Source organism: Furipterus horrens, unplaced genomic scaffold (assembly GCF_987537825.1).
Source record: "Furipterus horrens unplaced genomic scaffold, mFurHor1.1.pri manual_scaffold_3, whole genome shotgun sequence".
Taxonomy (NCBI): domain Eukaryota; kingdom Metazoa; phylum Chordata; class Mammalia; order Chiroptera; family Furipteridae; genus Furipterus; species Furipterus horrens.
In genome coordinates this window covers 19177879-19193807 of record NW_028327173.1, presented here as the reverse complement: position 1 = coordinate 19193807, position 15929 = coordinate 19177879, and the positions used below count along the sequence as shown (strand labels likewise).

Below are 15929 nucleotides of genomic sequence, written 5' to 3'. Positions count from 1 at the left end.
CCTTCCTGGAACGTCTCCACCAGACCTCCCCCAGGAGACAGAACAGCAGCCAGTGGCCAGGAAAGGACTCAGCCACCCTCTCCCTCCTCAGGGGCTTCCTGGATCCTCTCCTTCACAGCAGTGATGAGGGGCATCAGCAGGGACTGCAGTGGGCAGGGAGGGGCATTGCCGGAAAGCCCCTCATCCCTCTGCTCCCAGTTGTATCTGCTCGTTTACCAGTGCATTCTACATTTGTCATCCCAGCACTGTCACCCTTGTGTTCGTCATCATCACCCTTCTACCCCCAGGTCCCACATGGTACTTACTGTGGGCCAGGCAACTGGTGTACATCATCAAACACCATGAGGCTGTCTAACTGGTCCCGGTTTGCAGGTCAGAAAACCAAGGCTTTCAGAGAAAAGGCTGTGACCAGGCCTCAAAGCTGGTGAGTAGGGAGAATGTACTCAAACAGAGAGGGCAGTGCCCTAGTGGTTAGAACATGGGCGTTGGCCCCAAACGGATCTGGCTCTGAGTCCTGGCCCTGCTGTTTACCTTGGGCCCGTTTTCTTCTTTTTTTAATTTATTTTTTATTTTTTATTTTAGAGAGAAGGGAAGGGAAGAAGAAGGAGAGAGAGACAGAGAAATATACATGTCAGAGAGAACCATTGATTGGCTGCCTTCTGTATGCACCCTAACTGGGGACTGAACCTGCAACCCAGGCATGTGCCATGACTGGAAGTTGAACCTGCGACCTTTCGGTTTGCGGGACGATGCCTAACCAACAGAGCCACACCGACCAGGGCCTCATGCCCATTTTCTTAACATCTGTGAATATTGATTACCTTCTTCGTTTCATCATGTTTAAGTGTCCCCAACAATGCCACCAAGTGGTGGTTAGACACTGTGTCTATTTCCCAGATGCAGAAACTGAGGCTCGGGGGGTGGGGGTGGGGAGACCCTTGTCCACATTTGCACTGATCAGACATAGTGGCACTGGGATCTGACCTCTGTTTGTCTGGTGCTGTTCTCCCTGCTGTCCTGCCCACACTGTGCCAGCTCAGTCTCAGGGAAAAATTTATCCTCCCCCAGCTCCCGAGACAGATGGGCTCTACCATTTGCATACTGCAAGGCCTTGGGCAGGTAATTTCACCTCCCTGAACCTCAATTTCCTCATCTGTAAAAGAGGGAAGATGATACCTTCCTCTCTTAAAGGTCCTCTGTGATAAAATAAGGTTGCAGTTGTGGCTCTGACTAGTCAGAGGCCTGGCACACAGTAGGTGCTCAGCACATGCTTGTCTCTTTTCTGCCCATGAGATTCTCCTGTGCAGAGAGTCCTTCCCTGAACCTTCAGCCAATCCCTCTGTGGGTCTCTCCCAGAGGAAGGAAGGGAGAGATCAGGGGAGAAGGTGACATTTGGTCAGAGACATGGATGAAGTCAGGGAGTGGAGCTCACAGACATCGGCAGGGAGAGCCTTCTGGGCAAATAGAACAGCTTGTGCAAAGGCCCTGGTGTGTGTGTGTGCTTGGAATGTCCAGGGCACTGGTGCTTGGTGTGGCTGGAGTGGAATGAGCGAGGGGAGTGGAGTGCAAGATGGGGGTGGAGAGGTGGTAGGCCAGGTCAGGAAGGGTCTGGTGGCCTGTGGACATTAGAGAGGAGGGAAAGGGGAGATGTGACATAATGCAACCCCAGGACATCCCAATCTAGGTCTAACCAGCTATGTTGCTGCTAGACTGTCCACTTCCTTGCATGATGGGGAGACTGTCCAGAGTTGCTCCCATCTGTTCCCCCTGTCTCCCTTCTACCACCCTGACCTGCTGGGAGAGAGGATAACGAAGGACATCTCCACTGGGAGAAGACGTCAGAGCACATGAGGGCCTATGCTGACTGAGCCGCAGGCCTTTGCCCAGGAGTGATGTGTAGAGAAGACCAGCATGAGAGGGAGAGGCTGGTGCTCTCTCCACACCTGGCTCACAACAGGACCTCAGTAACGTTCCAGTCCATTAACATCTCCTTCACCTGGTCCTCTCGCAAAGGGGTCCCTGAGATCCAGGGCGGGGAAAATTGAGGGGATGGGGGACCAGGGAGAGCTCATCACAGCTCTACAAAGAATCTTGCCTGTTCTTTTCTGCATGTTGGTATGGCTGACACTCCTTCCTCACTTTCTCTCCCCACCCCCTCTCTTCTTCCTCTTTCTCCTGCCTCTCTTCTTCCTCCCTCCTACTCCTCCTTCTCTCTCTCTCTCCCTTTCTCCTTCCTTTCCTCTCTTCCTTCTTCCCTCTCTCTCTCTCTCTCTCTGTCCCTCTCCATCCTTATCTCTAGCTCTAGCTCTTCTTTCTCTTCCTCCCTTGCTTCTTCCCTTCAATAAACATTAACTACTTTTTCTGTGTAGGACTCTGGGCTTGTGTGCACAACGTGGAGAAATGTTGGACTGACACGTGCTGTCCAATGTCAGTAACTTCCGTTCAGGGTTATCACAGACAAACAGACACTCACAGCATCACAGGGGCCCTGTGCAGGGGCCCCGGGAGAGACAGGTCCATCTGGGTGGGGCGGGTGCGAGAGGGGAGCGTTTTCTCCATCAGACTCTGTTCTGGGCAAAGTGCCAGGACCTCAGAGTTCTTAAAGGGCCTACGAAATGCTTAAGGCCCAGGAAAACAATTTATTTAACTTCAGAATGAAAAGGAAGAGCTGTAAAGTTGAAATTGATAAATGTTTAATCAAATGTCTACCAAGCATAGCATTATCAACTGCTCACCTTCACTCCAGCTTTTGCATAGTTACATATAATTTACATTTCGTGTGGGATGTTGGGGGCATTTTAATATGTTTGATTTGATGTGGGAAAGATGTTCTACAAGTGAGAGTGTCTGTGGCTGGGACAGTATTATAAGAACCAAGTGTGAGTATCTTGGCAGGGGGGATGGAGGTGACAGGTGACAAGTAGGGGCAGGGGACCAGCAGAAGAGCAGAGACTTCACAGAGAAGGGGCACGCGGCTGGAAGGAGGATGAGGCTGTCAGAGAGAAGGACATTCCTGCAGGAGGAACAGCATGTGCAAATGGGCAGGGCATGGCAGAGCCTGCTTGCCTGAGGAATGGGGACCCTTCATTGCCCCTGCACCATAAAGTGGGGTGGGTCAGGGAGGAGGGGGGCTGAATCCCAGGTGTTCTGTCCCTTCTTGAGCCTCTCTGCATCCTCACACTTTCTTCCCCATCATTAAAGCCCAGCTCCACCCTCATCCACACAGAGGCTGGGCCAGCTTGGAGGCCCCAAGCTTGGCTGGGCCACTAGGGCCTGAATCATGATCCTACTACTGCTCACAAGGCCTCATGGGAAAGCACAGATGTAAAGAGGAGAGTACAGAAAAAAAAAAAAAATTCAGAGACGTAAACAGACCCCAAACTCGCTTCTCGGGTTATTTCTAGATACAAGTCTCTTTTTCTGTACTTCGCTCTCCCTAGCCCAGTGTTTCAGCTGAAACAGCCTTGTGTCCATTTAAGGGAGTTTCAGTCCCATTCAGGGATGATGCCCATTCCCCTCCCAGACAGAGAAAACTTCTAGGGACTTACCACTGGGGGAAGGGCCACCTCAAACTGCCCTGCCCGCCAGTGCGTCTCTAGCTGGGGTGACAGCCCATCATCAGGAAATAATGGCCTTAGGTTAAATGCTATCTTCCCTTGGCTCTTTGGTTTTTCTTGCAAAATCAAATTCGCTCTGACCTCTGGGGAAATAGGTGGCTGCTTTCTCCTTGGGAGGCAGCAATGAGGTTGGGAGTTGGGGTGGGGTGGGCAGGCAGTGCTGTCGAAGTAGAAAAACCAAACCGTGGACACAGGATGCTCTGCCACTTCTTGCTGAGCAACATTAGACGGGTTATTTAACCTCTCTGTGTCTCTTGTCCCAGTCTCATGTGGCTACAGTAAAAACTGCTCCATCTCTCTACATAAAGTGTTTGAGACAGTGCCTGACAGATGAGAACCCTCAATAGGTGCCAAGGTTACAATAGTAACAGTAATTGTAGTAATTTTTAAATTGTTATTGTTTTTAGTTTATATTGTGTGGCTGCTGTCTGTAGTGGCAAAGCAAGCAGAAGGCCCCCAAAACCTTTCTTGATCTGGCCCCACCCCCCAGAATAAGTGCCCCACTTAAAAATAAGTCACTCCACTCCTGCTTTTCCTGGCCTCCATGCCTTTGCACGTGGTGTCCCCTGGCCTGGGAGCCCCTCCATCATCTCTCCCCAGCAGTTTCTTACTCTACCTGGATGAACAGCTCAGATGCCACCTCTTCTGTGCAGCCAGGTCAAAGCTCCCCTCCGCCACCCTTCCAGAATCCCCCTGGGTTCCCAGCACCTTCTCTGGGCTCCCAAGGTAGTTGGCACATGCATTCACGTCTCCAGTCACCCAGCACTAGAACTGTCACCTACATATCCTGTAGGCAGGGACTTCCTCCGCTATCTTTTCATCTTCGTATCCCTGGTCCTGGGACTCCACTTGGCACGGGGCGGTTGTCCACAAGTGACCATTGAACAAATAACAAACAAGTGCTCAGTGTCAGGTTCTCCTGGGCCCTCAGGGATTCACCCCTCATTTCCCTTGTAGGAGCCTCAGCTTCCCCATCCGATATATGGGCGTGATCGCCCTGTGGGGCCCACCCTCCCAAGGAGAGCAGAGAGAGCTGGCGTCCTTAGGCTGGTGGCACCTGGAGCAGGAGCTGTGAATGGGAAGCGATTCTTTCATTATGCTCATTAGTACTGGCTCCTGGTCTTTGGGGAGGAAAGCCTGGCTGGTAATTAGGGTTGTTAGGGGAGACAGAGATGGGGCTGGTAGTAATGTCAGCGTCGACCCAGAGAAGCCAGACCAGAGGCTGCGGGCGACTGTTGGGGGCCACTGGGACGGGACCGGTTGGGTGGGTACCTCTTTCTCTCTTGGAGGCAGAGAAGGACCAGCGTCTTCCTCCCGGCGCGGGACATCCCGCGGCGGTCCCGGATCTGGCCTGAAGGTGGCGGTGCAGGCTCTCGCAAGTGCAGCTCCGCGGGGCGCAGCCTGGTGCCTGGGGGTGGGGAGAGGTCTGGAGAGAAGAGAGGGCTGGGAAGGAGGAAAAGGAGATGGGGAGAAGGGGAATAGAAAGGGCTGACTGGAGGAGAGGACAGAGAGAGAATCAGGGAGACCAGAGCAGGGAAGGAGAGAAAATGCTGGGGTGGGGTGGGGAGGAGAGAGAGGGGACAAGATTTCTCCCAATCAGAGGTTTGGAGGAGCGGGATCCTTTGGAATTTCCCCCACTCCCATGCCTGCAGAGGGGTCACTACTCCCTTAACCCTCATCCGTCCATGGCCCCCCAGGGCCCTCAGGAAGAACCCCCAGCCTGTCCTTCTCCATCTCCCCACATCCCCTCCTCCCACTTCCATCACACCCCAGGCCTGCGTCAGATAGAGCCACCTGCCACTTCCAAGAGCACCAGGCTCTCCTTCTTCACCACACCTGTGCAGGTGCTGGGTGCTGTAGCCAATAAGGCCAATAACCACTTTCTCCGCTACTTACCCTTCTCCTGGCTCCCTGACTTCCGCTTCAGGTCTTAGCACAGACACCACCTCCTCCCAGAGGTCCTCCCTAACTGCACATCTGGGATTGAGTGCTACCCTGGGGTCCCCACTCTCCGCATCTCCCCTATCTCAGCACTGCCTTCCCAGATTGTGTTGACTCACCTGTTTCCCCAGCCAGACTGGGAGCTCTTAGAGGGCAGGGATACAGCCTCCTGTCTCTGGGTGACCTCAGCACGGCCAGTCCAGGGGCTGAACAGGCACAGGGGGCAACAGAAAATGCCTGTGAGGTGAATGAATGATCAGATGAGGGGCTGAGTGTGGTAGACATGGACCCCTCTGACCATCCGGAAGTTCTTTCTCATTACTGAAGTCCAGGCTCCTTGGGGAACAGGTGACAGATCCCACTTGGCTGCAGGGGAAAAGGGTGTTGCTAGAAGGACTCAGGTCTCTCAGATGCCAAAGTCAAAGAATGCAGCCAGAATTTAGGAGGGACCGGATCACACCAGCAGTGGGGGCACCAGCCAAATTGCAGCTTCTTTCTGTCTCTCTCTCCCATAGCACTTTCATTATCAACCTTTCTCAGTGTTCCACAGACTTGAACTTTATTTACAAACAACAAGCAGACCCAACTAGCCTCTCTTAGTCTCAATTTCAGATTCATGAGACAAATGCCCAGATTGGCCCATCTTGGGCAGGTGTCCACCCTGATCCAGTTAACTTGGGGGAGTGGGCAGAGCAAGGTCACAGAGCACAGACAGGGCTGCTGGGAAGTAGAGGCAGAGAACACCCCTGGCATCCTCACCATGGCCTCACTCTTGTTTTGTATGTGCAGGACCGGCTCTTTGCCAAGTGCTCTGAGGGGCCATGTGTCATATCTTAATCAAACATCACCTAACCAGGTCTTATAACTCCACTTTACAGATGAGGGACATGAGGTCATGTCCCAAGCTCTTTCCATCCTGCCACATTCCTGGATTCTATTTCCTCCTCTGTCATCATTCTGTTGGGTTTCCTTGGTTCAGCCTTCTCTTCTCGGGGTCTCAGTTTCCCCCTCTATAAAATGAGGGAGACAGAGAACTACGAGGTCTCTCTCAGCTCCTGATACTGAGGACCTTTGCTCTGTCTGGTGGCTACTGGCAGGATCGGCAAAGCTCGTGATCTGTGCCTTTCCCTCCTGGTGATTCATTTGCTGTCCAGACCCTTGGAGAAGCCCCTGGGTAAATATTAATAATGCAGAGTTGCCTTCGTGTCTGAGAAAGAGGATGAATCATTTCCTGCTTTCCTCCTGGACTCGGAATTGTAGCTAAGAATATGCTGGATCCTTGGAGCAGCTGTGAAGAGACCTGGGTTAATGGGGTCTCATTGCTGGGGCAGAGCCACAGAATGGAGGCCCCGGGGCCACCTTGGGGTCTGATCTCAAAGCCAGGTCTGTATCAGAGGCTTAGCGTCCAGTCTTGGTCCTGCCAGGTCCTTGTTTTGTGGCTTGCTCTGCCTCTCCTGGAGGATCAGTGTGTCTGCTGGGCAGGGGTGAAGGAGGCAGGTCTGCAGAGCCTGGTTCTTACCCCACTGAGCCCTACTGGTACCTGAGCCTGTGCTGGTAACACGTGGATACACATCTGTATCCCCACCCCATGTGAGTTCAAGAGCAGAGCCCTCAAGGTTTCAGTCAGCACCCCTAGAGCCAGCACAGGGCCTGGTGCTTTTCAGAGCACCTGTCTAGCCCATAACAACCCCTTCACAGCTCCTCTTCACCCATTAAGGGCCTCCCAGGTGCCACTTCTGCTGGTGGACCTGCCCCCGACTAGAGCAGAAGAGACCAGAGTAGATAAGCAGAGAGCCAACCAGGCTGGACCACGTGGGTTCTCTCTCTCCCAGATGGCTGGGGTTGGGACTGAGGGCCTCTGGTTCCATCTGCACTGTTCTCTCCGAAGGACCTGTATGTGCTCCAGAGCTGGAACAGCAAGAAGAGGGTCCTGGCCATTCCCTGAGCCTGGCTCTTCCTGAGGTCACACTGCCTCCTCCTCCTCAGGTTCTAGGAGATGTCTTGTGCCATAAGGTAGCCCCCTGGTCTGTATGAGTTGATTCCTACTACACGCCACCAGAATCCTGGCCAGTCCACGCACAGAAGCCGGCGTATGCCAGGCACTGCTCAGCTATTATACTTCATTATTTCACTTGGCCCTCTCTTCAGATATACCAAGTGGGCATGTCCAGCCTCCCGTTTCACAGGTAACAAAACTGACCCTGAGTGAGCTCAGACCACTAGTCCAGGGTCATCAGATCAGGATCTGATTTTTCCCACAGCCCTGACAGCATCTTCACCTGGTGAACTTGCTCGGGCCTTTCCCACAAGGGCCATCAGCTCAGCCTGGCGGTGCTCATCAGACCAGTGGGGAGCTGAGAGTTTAGTGAGTGCCCAGGACAGCACCCGCTCTGGGGCTTGGAGACGGGCAAGCCCGGGGTCCCTCTACCTGTCACTGTCTGAACAGGATAGAGATCTCACAGTTCAGCTCTTCATTCCAAGTCATTTGAATGATCTGACGATAATTGGAATCTCAGAACCATTCATTACTTCCACTCTCAGGCCACAAATGACAGTCTGGTGGCTATAGCCCCTGCTCAGGGCCGTGACTTAAATGGCCTTCCATTTTTCTCTCCCAGGCAGGCCAGTGGATGATTTCCAGGGCCAGGGCTCCCACTCAGACCTGCCACCCGCTCTTTGACCCTCCATGCACTAAGGGTAAGTGGCCACCCACTGCTGCCTTTAGGGGAGGGTGGCCACAGTGCTTCACCATGGAACTATTTGTAATGATAGACAAAGAGTGCAGGGACTCCCCGCAGCCTGTCCTGCTGGCATCACCAGACTCTGGGCTGCAGCTGTCTCCCCACGTTCAGAAGCTGTCTTCAGAGTCAAGGGCAGAAGCTAGGGAAGACCCTGGAGACCATCATCCCAGCCTGTTCATTAAACTGCCGAGGGCAGGATAATCTGGAGAGCGGTAGAGACCAACCCAGGATGACTAAGTGAGATGTGACCCAGGCAATGAGTTACTGAATGGGTAGAGATGCCACCACAACCACAGGCCAGAAATGAGATGGAGCTCTGGGACGCAAGCTAAGCCAGACAGACACAGTCCCCATCCCTACAAATTCACAGTCTAAGATGGGCGAGAGGCCACTGATTCTCCATGAGCGTGGTGTGCACCATGGGGGCTGAATGACCAGCAGCGAAGAAAAGAGGGAGAGGGGAGAAAGGGCAGAGAGGAGCGCAGGAGGAGTGAGCTGGTATGTGTGCACATGGGCCTACACTCAGGCAGGGGCATTGCAGGCAGAAGGAGCAGTGTGCACAGGATGACCACTCTTTGCTGGGTGGCAGCAGAACAGAGTGGCTGGAGCACAAAGAGAAGGGGCAGCAGAAGGAAGCCTGAGGCCCAGAGGCTGCAGGGGCTAGAGCACACAGGGCTGTGGTGAGAGCGTGACTCAGACTCCAGACTGTACTATTCTCACTCCAGGCTGATCCCTTCCTGAGAGTGGCTGTTCTGCATGATGTGCTCTCTCAAACCAGAGAAAGCAGCTAGACACTCGGGTTGCCAAGGGGACGCAGAGAAAATGAGGAGAAAACAAACCAGCGTTGAGCAGTGGTTTGCCTTTTGCCATTTGCAAAGCTTTTCCACATCTTTTCTTTCATCTAGTCCTGAGCACTCTCCCCCTTGTGCAGATGAGGAAACTGAGGCTTGATTAAAGGTCTAAGGTCTCCTAACTAGTGAGGGGAGGAAAGAGATTTGAGTCTACGCCTGCCAGATTTCCAAGTTGCATTCCTCCATCTTTTGCCAGATTGCCAGGCAGGATTTTAAGTAGGGTAAACTAGAGAGGGTTTCCCCAAGGATGTGAGTTTTTTTTTAAAATCTGGTTTTGGAAAACAGAAAGGAACAGGAATCAGATGGCTAGAAAAGTAGGGGAGAGGAAAGTCCAGGTGCAGGACCTGAGGCAGGGGAGAGAGTCCACAGGTGCTGTCAGCAGCTGCATTTACTTGAGCACATACTACATGCCCAGACATTGCTACAGCACCTGTGATGTATCCTCTCTTTTACTCCTCAGATGGGCACTATCCCAGCTGGGCAGTGGGAGCCAGGAGAAGGCCCAGGTCTGCCTGTTTGCAGATCCCAAGGCCTCAACCGCCCCACCCTGGATGGAGCTTCTGCTGTGCCTCTCCCCTGTCCCCGCAAGTTTGCAATAAAGCTGTTAATTAAAAAATGCCTCCTATGGGTGGATATTTTAGAAACTGGTGAGGGAGCTGAACTTGGCACTTGAAATGACCCAGAAGGAAAAAGACCCAGCCAGGTGGATGGAAGAGCCCAACTACAGGAGAAGGATCCCTGGGGCTGAGTATTAGCAGTGGCCCCAGACTGTCTAGAGATCAAGCCAGGGACAAGAGTGCCCCAGCTGGTGCCTGGTTATCCTGACCTTGATAGTCACAGCTGCTTCCTTGTCAACCTCCTAAGCCCCTTAGTCATATATCCCTGCTGCATGGAAGTCGAGCCTCCCCTGACCCCTTGGGTTCCATCTTCTGCTGCCCTACAGCTCCCTCCTTCCTTTCTCCACTCTGTCCTCTCCATCATGCTTACAAAGTGAGTTCTGACCTCCCCTGTGCAAAGCAGAGCAAAGTGAGGCAAGGTCAGCAAAGAAACAAGAGGCCCCCCCCCTTAACCCCACTACCTGCCCAACCTCTCTGCAGCACCCTCCTCTTGAATATGTTGCCTGCACTGCTCCCTCCACCTCCTGACTGCTGCTTTCTGACTTGTCAAGGTCACCAGTAACCTTCAAGTTACCACATTTTAAGACCACTCCTAAAACTGCAGGGAGGTACACGATGGGAGGAGTCCCGCCCCCTCCTGGAAACACTGACTTGGGACACTGCCTGCTTTCCCTCCCTTCCCCCTGTCTTTTTTGCTGAAGCCCCTGACCCCAGCCCTCAGGGCTTAGGCTGGCTCTCCCTGGTTCCCTGGCTGGGAGGCCCGCCCTTTCCTGTTGGAGCTCATCAATTACAGCAGCTATATTTAACAGCTGTAGTGAAATGTAATCGACATATAATAAACTGAACATACTTAAGGTGACATATTTAAAGACATAATTAAAGAGATCATTTGATGAGTTTTGACATGTGTATGCATTCATGAAACCATCACCACAGTCAAGATAATGAAAATATTCATCATCCCCCCAATTTTCCTCCTGCTCCTTTGTCATCTCCCCTGAAAGCTCCTCCCTCTCACAGGCAACCACTGATCTGCTTTCTGTCACCGTAGATTAGCTTACATTTTCTGGACTGTTACGTCAGTGGAACAGGATGTACTCTTTTTGCCTGGTTTCTTTCACTTCGCACAGTTCCTTTTAGATTCATTTATTGTGAGTGTGTATCAAGAATTTATTCATTTTTATAATTCTATTGTATAAATGTACAATTTATCTGTCCATTTTCCTGTTGATGGATATTTGTGTTGTTTTCAGTCTCTGGATATTACAAACTGTTATGAACGTTTTACACAAAAGACATGTTTTCATTTCTCTTGGGTAAATATGTAAGAAGGGAATAGCTGGGTCTTATGGTAAGCATAGTTTTATTTATTTTTTAAACTGCCCATATTTTTTCTGAAGTGGCCTTATTTAACTTTCCTACCAGCAGGGTATGAGAGTTCCAATTCCTTCATAACCTTATCAACACTTGGAATGGTCAGTCTTTCTAATTTTAGGTAAGCAGTGTTGGGATCTGACTGTTGTTTTAATCTGCATTCCTCTAATCACTAATGATATTGAGTTTTTCCTGTGCTTATTTGCCATTCATATATGTTATTTGGTGAAGTGTATTCAAATATTTTGTCCATTTTTTAAGTTTTTTTAAATTATTGAGTTACCAGACTTTTAAAAATATTCTACATACAAGTGCGTGATCATATTTGCAAATATTTTCTCCCAGTTTGTTGCTTGTCTTTTTCATTTTTTTAACACTGCTTTTTGAAGAGCATACGTTTTAAATTTTTATGAAGTCCTATTTATCAATTTGTTCATTTGTGAATTGTGTTTTTGGTGTTCTACCTAAAAGTATTTTAGATAGTATAGTAAATTAGCTTAATCCCATGTTATAAATATTTTCTCTTATGATTTCCTCTAAAAGTTTATAGCTTTAGGTTTTACATTTAGGTTTATAATTCATTTGAAATGAAATTTTTATATGGATTAAATTTCAAAGGCTTTGTCTCTATAGATTTCCAACTGTGTATCATTTTTTAAAAAATCCTATCTCGTCTCTATTAAATTACCTTTGCACTTCTGTCAAAAGTCAAGTGTCTCTCTCTATATAAATTTACTTCTGGATTCTATTCTGTTCTATTGATCTATTTATCTATCTGATGTTAATACCATACTGTCTTGATTATAGTAGATTTATAGTGAATTAGTCTGAAATAAAATAATAATATTGTTTCTCTATCTTTGTATTTTTCTTTAAATTTGTTTTGGTTATTGTAGGTCTTCTGAATTTTTTTAGTGAACTTGAGAATCAGATTGTAAACATTTTTTAATAAAGGCTTCTGGAACTTTGACTGTGATTTCATTGAATCTAAAAATCACTATGTGGAGAATTAATATCTTAAGAATATTGAGTCTTCTGAATCATGAACATGGTATATCCCTATATTTCCCTCATCTCCTTTAATTTCTCAGAAATATTTTACAGTTTTCAGGATCTAGGTCTTATACATCTTCTGCCAGATTTATTCCTAAGTACTTAATATTGTTAATGTTATTATAAAGTTTATTGTCTTGTTAATTTCAATTTTTGATGGTTCATTGCTAGTATACAGAATTCATATTGGTTTTTATACATTAATTTTGTATCATGCAACCTTGCTAAATGCACCTACTATTTCTAGTAGCTTTTTTTATAGACTCCCTCAGATTCTCTATGTAGATGATCATATCACCTACCAGAAAAGGCAATTTTACTTTTTTGTTACCAGTCTGTTGTCTTTTTCTTTTTTCTTTTTTTCTTGTATTACTGCACTGGCTAGAACTTCCAGATCGTTCAGTAGAAGGAGTGAAGGTGGATAACCTTATCTTGTGTCTTGATCTTAGTGGAAAGGCATTCAGTCTTTTCCCATAATGTATGACATTAACTCTAGGATTGTCATAGATACTCTTTATCAATCTGAGGAAGTTCCCTTCTGTTCCTGGTTTGCTAATGCTTTTCATCAGCAATTGATGTTAGATTTCTGTGAGATAGTTTTTTGTACCTATGGAGTTGGCTATGTGGCCTTTCCTTTTTAATTTAATATGATAATGAATTTCTTTGATTTTGATTTTTGTATGTTATACCAATCTTGTATTTGTGGAATAACCCCTACTGGGTCATAATGCATTACCTTTTTTATATATACTCTTGGATTTTCTTTGTTAAAATAAAATTAGTTTAGTTTTTTACATCTATGCCCTTGAGGGTTATTGGTCTGTAGTCTTCCATTCTTGCAATGTCTTTGTCAGGTTTTGGTATCAGGATGATACTGGCCTCATGGAATGAGTTGGGAGTTATTATTTTTAGAATTGTAGAATTGGTACTATTTCTGTAGAATTCATATTATTTCTTTCTTAAATGTTTGGTAGAATTTACTAGGGGAGCTGTCTGGTCCTGAAATTTTCTTTATGAAAAGGTTTGCTACTACAAATTCAATCTGTTGAAGAGACATAAGAATAGCCATGTTACCTATATCTGCTTGACTGAACTTCGGTAGTTTGAGTCTTTCAAGGAATTTGACCATTTCATCTAAGTTGCCAAATGAATTGCATAATGTTGTTTAAAATGTTCACTTATTATCCTTTTAATATCTATGCTGTCACCTCTCTCATCGTTGATATCAGTAATTTGTCATTTCTCTCTCTTTTTAACATCACTCTGGGTATATATTTATCATGTTATTGATCTTCTCAAAACATCAGTTTTTGATTTCACAATTTTCTCTATTGTTTTTCTGTTTTCAATGTCATGAAAATTAGCTCTCATTTTCATTATTTTCCTTTTTCTTCTAATGTTGGACTTAATTTCTTATTCTTTTTCTAGTTTCTTAGGATGGATTTGAGACTTTTTTTTCTAATATTGGCATTTAGTACTATACATTTCCTCCTAATTATTGCTTTAGTTGCATTCCATAAATTTTTATGTGTTATGTTTTCATTTTCATTCAGGTTGAAATACTTCCTTGGGGTCCTTTTCAGCTTGCATGGTCTGTGAGTTACTTTGTTCCAAGAGTAGAGCTGCAAGAGTAACTGTTTTTGAGATTGTGGCCTATCTGTTCTGTTTAGGCTCAGTTTAATCCCCTCATTTCCTGGGTGAAAAATCAGACCCCCATCCTCATTCACCCAAGAGCTAGTTACATCGCTCATGGTCAGGGTCAAGTCAGGCCTAGAACCCTCGCTTCCTGACACTCAGTGGAGAGCTCTTTAACATTAATAGTTTACTCCACTTTGTTTATTGATCAGTTCCATGGTGCTATACACATCCTGCACATTATCTCATTAAGTCTTTGTATCAGCTCTGGGAAATAAGTGCAGGACTCATGGCCACTTTATAGATGTGTAAATCAAGGTTCAGGGACAGGGGGGCTCCTGCTCCAGGTTCCACCCAGAGGAAGTGGGAAAATAGGGGCTCAAATCTAGGTCTGTGTGACCCAAGGCTGCCTGCTGCAATGAGGCAGTTCTGTCCCCTCTTCACGTCACCACCACCAGCTCTGTCTCCTTCCCAACACCGCCTTGTGGACTAAGGAGCAGAGCAGTAGAAGAGAAAGCCCTGGAGGAGCAGGAGGAAGGCTGGGTGGAGGGAGATGTTTTCTAACTCTGAAACAGTCTTCTGACCTTTTCATGTTCAACCAACCAAGCCAAAGGGGTTGAACTTTGGTGTGCTGGCTTTAAGTATAAATGCAGATTAATGAGGAAAAATCTGCTTTGCTAAGCTTGGAAAACATGGAGCTCAAATTGAGCATGAAAATGCCAGCTCGGAGGGCTGGAGCCAGACCACAGCACAGTTTTGTGGGAGCTCCGGGCCACGTCCTGAGATGCTGCTAAGGAGCAGAGGCCTTGCTTCATTAAAGGCAAACCCCAGAAAAGGGGGCCGGGCACCTGGACAGGAGCCTTCATAGCTCACCCTCCTTTCTCTGTCTGAGACCAGACCACTCGGGACCTTGTCAGTCTCAGCAAAGTCTGTGGTTGAGGTTCTCAGGGCTGAGTCCTCTTGAGTCCTTGAGGCCCCTCCGAGACTGCAGAGCAGAACTCAGACATCTCATGTGGGGGTGGGGGTCAGCTGGGACTCAAAAAGGCCAAGTGGGGAGAAGCAGAAAGTGACTCCACCTCGGCTGTGCAACCACTGCACCTGAGTGTTCAAATCCCACCAGCTCTGGAACTCTGGCCAAGGTGTCTCCTCTCTCTGAGCCTCAGTTTCCACACCTCTGTAATGGGGGTTCACCTCTCCTGCTATAAAGGGTAATGGTGAAGAGTAAGTGAGATAATGTATATAAAGGGCTTGGCAACTGGTTTATTTCTTCAATTATTCAATAAATATTTATGGAAGCCAACCATGGACCAAGCAGGCTCCCCTGGGCCATGGACTTGCTAATATACATCACAAGGCTAAAGTCAGGAAAGCTAACTAGGAGCTAGTGGGTCTGTGACCTAAAGATTGAGTGGGCAGGGTATGAGCCTGACTCTGCCCCTAACCTGCTGTGCAACCTTAGGCAGTTTATACAACCTCTCTGAGCTTCAGATTCCTTGTTGGTTTAGTAGATTAGGGGCACAGCCTGACAGAGCTGGGGTGTCTGAGGGAGTGCTCAGCCTGGACAATGTTATGTCCTTCAGAGTCTATGGTTCTAGATGCTTCAGTACCACCAATCTATCGGTGCAGTTGGGAATTATCAGAGGACAGGAGCAGTGATGAGAATTCTGCTTAATGTGGACTCCACACCCTCCCCTCCCCAACAGAGATTCCCTTGCAGGGAAGGGACTGGATTTCATAAGATAGATAGCTTGATGCTTGCACTGCTTGGGCAGACTTACAGAATGGGTAAGACCAAGCTGGGTTCAAATCTGGGCTGTGTCATTTTCCCTCTCTGAGCCTCAGTTTTTTCATCTGTAATGTGGGAATAATTACACCTCTTTGAGCTGATGAAGGATGTGAAAACTCAGCATCTGGCCCACCCAAGGCCTTAGTTATGCTTTTGTGTCTTTCTCTGAGGCACCTGGAGGACTAGCAGTGTCTCTACCCTTTAATTATGGAACGCAACCCCTACCTTCAGGTACCCAGGACAGCTTGGAGTTACAGAGAGCTTCCCGGGGGCCTTGCTGATGCCACCTCACCCCCTCAGTGTGAGGAAACCTC

At 48.2% G+C, this 15929-nt stretch overlaps 1 long non-coding RNA gene across 1 annotated transcript; it reads left to right on the top strand.

Annotated features, from left to right (window-relative positions):
- The first annotated feature begins 6807 nt into the window (after positions 1-6807).
- LOC150014499 (uncharacterized) lies at positions 6808-9748 on the top strand. Its single transcript, XR_016509934.1, has 3 exons — positions 6808-6941; positions 8177-8255; positions 9611-9748. It is a non-coding gene; the product is annotated as an uncharacterized LOC150014499 (long non-coding RNA).
- Positions 9749-15929: the final 6181 nt, after the last annotated feature.